Source organism: Poeciliopsis prolifica, unplaced genomic scaffold (genome assembly GCF_027474105.1).
Source record: "Poeciliopsis prolifica strain line A6 unplaced genomic scaffold, Auburn_PproV2 SCAFFOLD033, whole genome shotgun sequence".
Lineage (NCBI taxonomy): Eukaryota > Metazoa > Chordata > Actinopteri > Cyprinodontiformes > Poeciliidae > Poeciliopsis > Poeciliopsis prolifica.
Genome location: NW_026562408.1, coordinates 3,376,226 through 3,384,087, shown reverse-complemented (window position 1 = coordinate 3,384,087; position 7,862 = coordinate 3,376,226).

Below are 7,862 nucleotides of genomic sequence, written 5' to 3'. Positions count from 1 at the left end.
AGAAGTGATTGGTCTTTCGTTGGTCTCTTGGAGATGTCAGTGTGAATCAATTTGAGAGATAGACGACAGGCCTGTACTCCAAACATGCAAGTTAAGATCATCTCTCATGGGTACTAAGTGAGATTGTCTGCATTATAAGCTACCCAGGTTAAAATACTGTCAATTATGCGTGTCCTTCTCCCTGCTATCCCATTTTAACTCATGTTGCAAATAATACATATTTTGGATATGTATTACTGCCCTGCCAAATGTTTTACCCCTGAGATTACTATGTAATGTAAAGTAGACAAACTCTAATAGATCAACGTTTTGAGCTTTATATCATGTTATAATGTTATTTCCTCATTAAAAAACATACCTGGACATTATAAAAAAAAAAAAAAAAAACCTGGACAGTTGTTTTGATTCTTTCATGCATGTCATTTGTATAGCAACTTAAAACTTCAGTCTGTAACTTTTATGAAGAGTATGCTTTTTACATACTTGTTAAATTTGTTTCCATGTTGTGACAGTTTGCTATGAAACAGATGATCTGTGAAAAGATCGATATCTTCCACCTCCTCCCTGAGTTACTCCCACTCCTGACCAAAAACAACCAATCAGCACTTATATGACACAGAGCAAATTTCTAGCTAACTGGTTGTTTCTAGTTAGTACTGGGAGCGCTGGGATAAGGTAGAGACACTCAACTTGTTCTCAGATAGTCTGTCTCATGCTATACTGTCACAACATAGTGTGACATGTAAAAATCGTTTTTATATAAAAGTTGCATTTTGCAGCTTTAATGTAACATAGTAACTTGATTGTGATATTAAACTCACTTTGTAGGAGACCTCTGAAAACAAAAATTGGATTTTAGATCAGATGTGCTTGTTGTCTTGGTTGTTGTGTCAATCTCTGCAGGTGCACAGTGCTGTACAATCAGAATCATCCATATATGGAAAAATCTTTTAGGTTATTTCTTTATTTTTGAGTAACGAAAGTGTTGTTCTTTCGAGAGGTCCTACATTTCAGAGCAAAGTTGTAATAATTTTGTGCTCTACTGGACTGTAAAACAGAAATATCTGATGGAAAGGAACAGTGCAGAGTTTAAATTGAAATATGCAATGTGAGACTAACAGAAATATGAGCTTTTGCCTAACATGAAGAAAGAAAGCAGTAAAAAATACATTATTGGTTAAAAGATCAGATATATTAGACATATCTGGAAAAATAGTCAAAATAATTTGAAAATGTATTAAAGAATATAAAGATTTAAATTCCCAGCTTGAGTTATAATCTTAACAATAAACAGCAATGAGATAGTACAGCAGAGAAGCAGAAATGGATCACAGTGCCCTTTCTGGCATTATGTGACATTTCCATTTATCTTACATGTTGAAGACAGATTCATGCAGACAGGAGACACAGGGATGCATCGCTTAGGCGCATGGACTGTCAGTGAGCTCATGGCTTGTAACGCCTATGTACCAATGTCAGCAGCTCTTATTGCAAATGACAGCTAACCATGGAAGGAAAAGGTGTGTGAGTGCAAACTGCACATCCATTTGTCCTGTTAAAAATAATACCTGTTTCAAATTCTAAATTGAAAGATTAGAATTGACAGTCTATACGTGTTCATGTTCATTTCAACAAAATCTGAATGTATTCTAGTTTGAATAAATTTGCTCTGTGTGATATCAGTGCTGGTGTCATTAAACAATGAAATGTCTGGCTGCCTGCCAGAAGCTAAGTGAGCAAATGAAGACACCAGCATGTGGTAGGGCACAGAGCGTTGGGAAGGGATGCTTTGAATAACTGAACATACATTTACATCACTGCAGACATTGAACACCAAGAGGATCATTTAAAATAGTCTGGAGATTTAGATTTCTTTCATGCATGAAGGATTTTCAGTGTCTCTCAAATGCCAATGGGTTATTTAAAATTATCTGGCAACACTACTTATGCTAGGCAGAATGTAGCATAGTAAAGAGTTTGGAGTGCGATAAATGTAAGTAGTTTATTTTTTTCTTCACGATGCTGTACCAGAGAGTTGAGTGGCAAGGAAACGGAGAAAAGACTTGGCCTTGCTTTTTAAAGACTTGACGATTGACTTGGAGATTGGAAAAATCAGCCATTGGCATTTCTGATGTATGTGGCGAGTTGCTTATATCGGCAGTTGAAAAACACTGATTCATTTTATGTACTTAGTTTATCTCACTATATCATTTGCTTTTAAGCAAAGATGTGACCATCACTGGCTAAAATGCACAAACAAAAAAATAATCATTATCCACTTTTTGTTAGTGTGTAACAATAAAATATGGTCTCAAACAGATAAGATTTAGAGAAAAATAGCCTCAAATTCTTTCAGTAAAAATATTTGATGGAATTAGAGATCATTGGGAAAAGGGTTTTAAATAGTTCAAAAATAAACATTTTCTCAATGAAGTATTAGGTTACGTTTGTCTCCTCTTTTCTAAGTCCTTGGATGTAGTGAACTCACTACTGATCATTCTTAGTAACCTGATATTGTGTAGTTATGTTATGAATGTATCACCTAACTCATGTAAAATTCCGAAAGTAAAAGTTTAGGAATAAAAAAATCCTCATTATAGAACTTCCCAGCTTTCTTGACACACTTGTCAAAAAAGCTGGGAAATGAAAAAGTTATGCTTATTTGAAACTACTAAACAAACAGATGGTAAGCAATGGCGCGTACGTTCTAAATGGCATTTACCTGAGTCTTGCTTTCTATTTAAAGCTACAAGCTAAAGAAAGAGCAGATATCCACTGATGAAACACAAACACACCAGTTTTACTGGACTGTGGATTATGCGCATCGGCTGTATGTGTGTTGTGTTGGAAGGAAAGATTTTCACTTTACAAGACAAAAAAGACTGCATGTGCGTAAGTGAACCCAGATACATAATGTGTTTTGATAATGACATAACTTTTATGCAGTTCAGATTCAGTGTTTTTGCAATAAATTATCACTCTTCATAAGCTATAATACATTATCTACATGTTCAATAAAACCAGGATAAACTTTCACAATTGTCCACCACCAGACATAACAGAAATCTTAGGTGGATCTGTTTTTTTTTTTTGTTTTGTTTTGTTTTTGCATTACATATCAGTTTGCCCCTTTTGCCCCCACAGAAGGCTTTGTGGGCATGACCCACTGCAAAAAAAAGCTTTTAATAGTACAGGTTGTAGAAATCACACAAGGCTGCTAAAACTGAATGTGGTTGATGTTTTGATATCACAAATAATATATGAGGCAAATGGCAACCTACTCCCTGGTAAAATCTTAAAAGGTTTCTCTTGCACAGATGGGAGGAAATACAGGAAGAGGCACATATAAAAATCATGCCCAAAGTTAGGTAATATATTATATATATAGTTATATATATAATTGTCTTCTATTTTAACCCAAAGCTACTAGCTCTTTGAATTGCCTGGTTGCTGAAATATTCTATAAAAAGAAACTTGACTTGGTAATATTGGAATTATTCTTTTTTCACACAAAAAGATCAGTATCTTTATGCTGCCCACATATGAGGGTTTCTATCTTGTATGTTTCTATTTTATAAATTGTACTTTGACAGTCTGCAGTCATATACAACAATAAACAATAACATTAAATACTGAAATAAACCTGCCTCATTTACAATTTATGAGTTAGTTGGGGTATAGGAGATTTTTCTGTGATACAAAAGGGACATTTTAAAAAAGGAAAAAGTACATGCTAATATACAATTTTATTTTTTTAAAGATTTTACTAAATAAAATGTTTTTCAAGCATGTTGCCCAATTTATGTTGATGTATGCCTGACCTTCATCTTAAAATAAGTGTGTTTTTTGCTCATGGTTCTCCTGACAGATCACAAGCTCTTGAGCCACCTGTGTCCTGCAAACTATTCTAGTCATAGAGGCACCAGATGTCCTGAAAAAAAAACCATACAAAAATAACACAGACTGTTTACAGCAAGAAAGTATGTATATGCGCACACACACGCATACATGCCATGCACTGTTTGTTGTAATCAGCACAAACAACAAAAACTAGCAAAGTTTAAAGGTTTCTGTCTATTCTCTCTCTCTGTCAGCTTTTCTAGTAAATGTATTTTGTTCTCTATGTTCAGAGCCAAACAAAATCAAAGATGCTGTAATCCCTAAGGAAAAAGGTTAGGTGTATTGGAAATAGTTACAAAGTTAAGACAAGTATGTGAAATGTTATTTGGATATTTAATATAAATCAGTCATGCAGTTAAGTCAGAGCAAGGGCAAACTAATGTTAAATAGAATAAGTTAAATCACTGATGTGTCAAGATCTGAAGAGAGCTGCTCTTCGTAAACGTAATAATGTACCACTTATACACAAGTCTAACTATAAATCCCACAACCTTGTATACAAAACAGGTTTTGCATTCAGTTTGAAATGCAAAGAAATTTGATATAAATAACTGCTGCTACAACAGAAGTATGAAATAAAAGGGAACGAACTCTCCTAAAACTGCTTGGTAAAAGACCAATTTTTGTAAATTTCACAATCCAGATGTAATATAAATATAACTGTGAATGATACGTTTTTTTTTCTCTCTTTTGTTGTATCTTGATAGTTTGCAATTGTGTAGACACAATTGATATTTAGATCTAGAGTTTATCTGTGATTTTGTGTGGACTGGTCAACATTTGAAGTCAAATCATAGTTTGAAGTGTATTGCGTTTTTTTTGTCTTTTTGTTAGGGGTGGTATCATATTGTTAAGAAATGTATCACGATAAATGCTAATCACAAATTCTTAAATTTCTTTTCACTGTTTTGATAAATTCCAATTAATGATGTCTAAAACCCTTAAACTTTCTGTGTTGTTGGAATTGTTTGCTTTGCTATTTCCTCCACTGTGTTCAATAAGAGTATCAATAAATCAGTCAGTAAATTCCAAAGTAAAAATAAAAGTTTGTACTTGTGGTGTTATGTTTGTTTTCTTATCATAATCATTCTTCTATTAGGCCTCTCCAGTAACACAACACACTCAAAAGTTTTTATTCACTGACCTTTCATTGAATCTTTGAGATGGTTCAAATTGAGAACTTGGGTCTTAGGGATTCGTTGTAACCATTACACACTGAGCTCAACTGATTCTCCATGGTGGAGTTGAATAATGTTCACTGCTGCACTCTAACATGTTAAAACTCCAGAGGTTTTTCCTAATTAAATGTAAAGCTTGTATCAAAGCCGTTAATTGCTTCTGCGTCTTTGTGAATTCCAAGGGATTTTCATTATATTTGTTTTTAGCATTTGCTTTCCATTTTTTGTCCCAGCATGATTAAAGCACTGAAAGAAAGCTGAACATTTTGTTAGTTTATTCAACCAGTGTGGTTTGTCAATACAATTTGCACTGTAACTTTCCACAACAACTACTGTGGCATTTTACTGAATGTACTTCACAGAAAACAAGAACTGTATAATATTTGATATAGTAAAGAATGGGCATGCTTCATTATTGGAGAAAAGGATAATACATTAATTCAATAATCATGAGGTATTAATTCTTCTGTGATGCTTTTATCTTCTGAGAGGGTAAAATCCTCCAGCTCCAAAATAATTATCTTGAATTAGTTATTTATGAAATGCATTATTATGTGTAGTGGGAAGGGACTTTGTCTAATTTATTTCCATGTTAGACATCGAACAGAAATGCAACTTCTCCTGAGCAAGTTGCATTAGTTGTTGATATCTGAGATTGAGACTAAAATTTCAAACCCAGCTGAAAGCAAATGTTTACATGCACTAAATAAATAAAACATTTTTCAAACACTCTTCACTGCCTGATATTAAATTAGACTAACATATTTCCTGCGTTGGGTGTCTAAGATGATATTTGAATTTCATGCATATTAAACTTCAGTGGAGCCTTTGTCAGAAGCAAATCCAATGGCTAAGCAAGCCTGTTACTTCACTTAGAGCTCATTACAATTGCCTTTAGATATACTAAACTGAACGATTAAAACTGTTGCTAAAGCATCCTTCTTCCCACAGAACTGGAATAACTTACAAGAAATTAAATTTATCACTTATTTCAAATCAAGCAGACTTGCTCTTTAGTTTTGATTTTCTTTATTGCTTCTCTTTGCCAACCCAACATCTTGAAGTCAAGATGGAGGCGGATTTTTATTAGAAACGTTTAGCTTCATCATTCAAAATGTTTGTTGAACAGGGCCCTAAATGTCTTCTTTAAGGCAAGACATTTACATTTTAAAAATTTAAAAAGTAGAGCTTTTTTACATGTTAACACAATACTCATAAATTAGTCCAAGAAAATTCAGATAGATGTTGTTTATAACTATTATTCTATGCATATTATTTGTAGTGCCAGGCTGTTACAAATTACAAAAAAAACAAAACAAGGTCAGTGAATATTCCCAAAACATTTTTTTGGCTGGTTAAGAGAGCACTTTTATGCATTTTGTTCAATGGATCAACAGTCAAAGCCTGTTTTTGATCGAAGCTGGGGGAATGTGTTTTTCTTAAAATGAGACTTTTGCGAAGGTTGGACACAACTTCTGAATAACACAGTTCATAAAATTTTTCATACGTACGCAGGCATAGAAATGTTATTCATTTTCAATACAATTATTTGTTATGGTTTTCTTTTGGCTGGCACTGATGGCCTATTTTCCATTTTTCTTTCAGTAGGTAGACAGGAAGGGAGAGAAGGAGGAAGACATGTGGCAAAGCTACTAGCATCGGGAATCAAACCCAGGACAATTGCACAACACGATATATAACCTTCGCATACAGGCCACCTGCTCTATCCGCTCTGTGCACTATGCCACACGACACCCTGCAATGACGTTTCTTGATAATTACAGAGTTTGAGTCACAAGTCAAATGGCAAAAAAAGGTGACCACTAGTAATTCTATCGGTTCACAGCACCATTGACAAATCAATAATTTTACATTGACATTCAAAGGGAAAGTGTCACATCCATGACTCATTCTCTTTGGAGAGATCAGAGTAAATAGTCAAATACCAAAGTGTATATGCACGTGTATATTTCTTAGTGGTAATAAAGGAGAGATGATATGTGTTACTATACACATTTGAGGGTGTGTAGCTATGATTGTTAAATTTCCTTTGACATACAGTTAGGGCCAGAAATATTTGGACAGTGACACAGGTTTTGTTATTTTAGCTGTTGACAAAAATATGTTCAGAAATACAATTTATATTTAATATGGGCTGAAAGTGCACACTCCCAGCTGCAATATGAGAGTTTCCACATCCAAATCGGAGAAAGGGTTTAGGAATCATAGCTCTGTAATGCAGAGCCTCCTCTTTTTCAAGGGACCAAAAGTAATTGGACAATGGACTCCAAAGGCTGCAAGTAACTCAAAAGGCCTTTCCCTCGTTAACCTGTAATCAAGTAAGTAGTTAAAAGGTCTGGGTTGTTTCCAGGTGTGTGGTTTTGCATTTGGAAGCTGTTGCTGTGACCAGACAACATGCGGTCAAAGGAGCTCTCAATTGACGTGAAGCAGAACATCCTGAGGCTGAAAAAAAAAAAAATCCATCAGAGAGATAGCAGACATGCTTGGAGTAGCAAAATCAACAGTCTGGTACATTCTGAGGAAAAAGGAATTGACTGGTGAGCTTGGGAACTCAAAAAGGCCTGGGCGTCCACGGAAGACAACAGTGGTGGATGATCGCCGCATACTTTCTTTGGTGAAGAAGGACCCGTTCACAACATCGACTGAGGTCCAGAACACTGTCAGGGAAGTAGGTATATCTGTCTCTAAGTCAACAGTAAAGAGAAGACTCCATGAAAGCAAATACAAAGGGTTCACATGTAGATGCAAACCATTCATCAATTC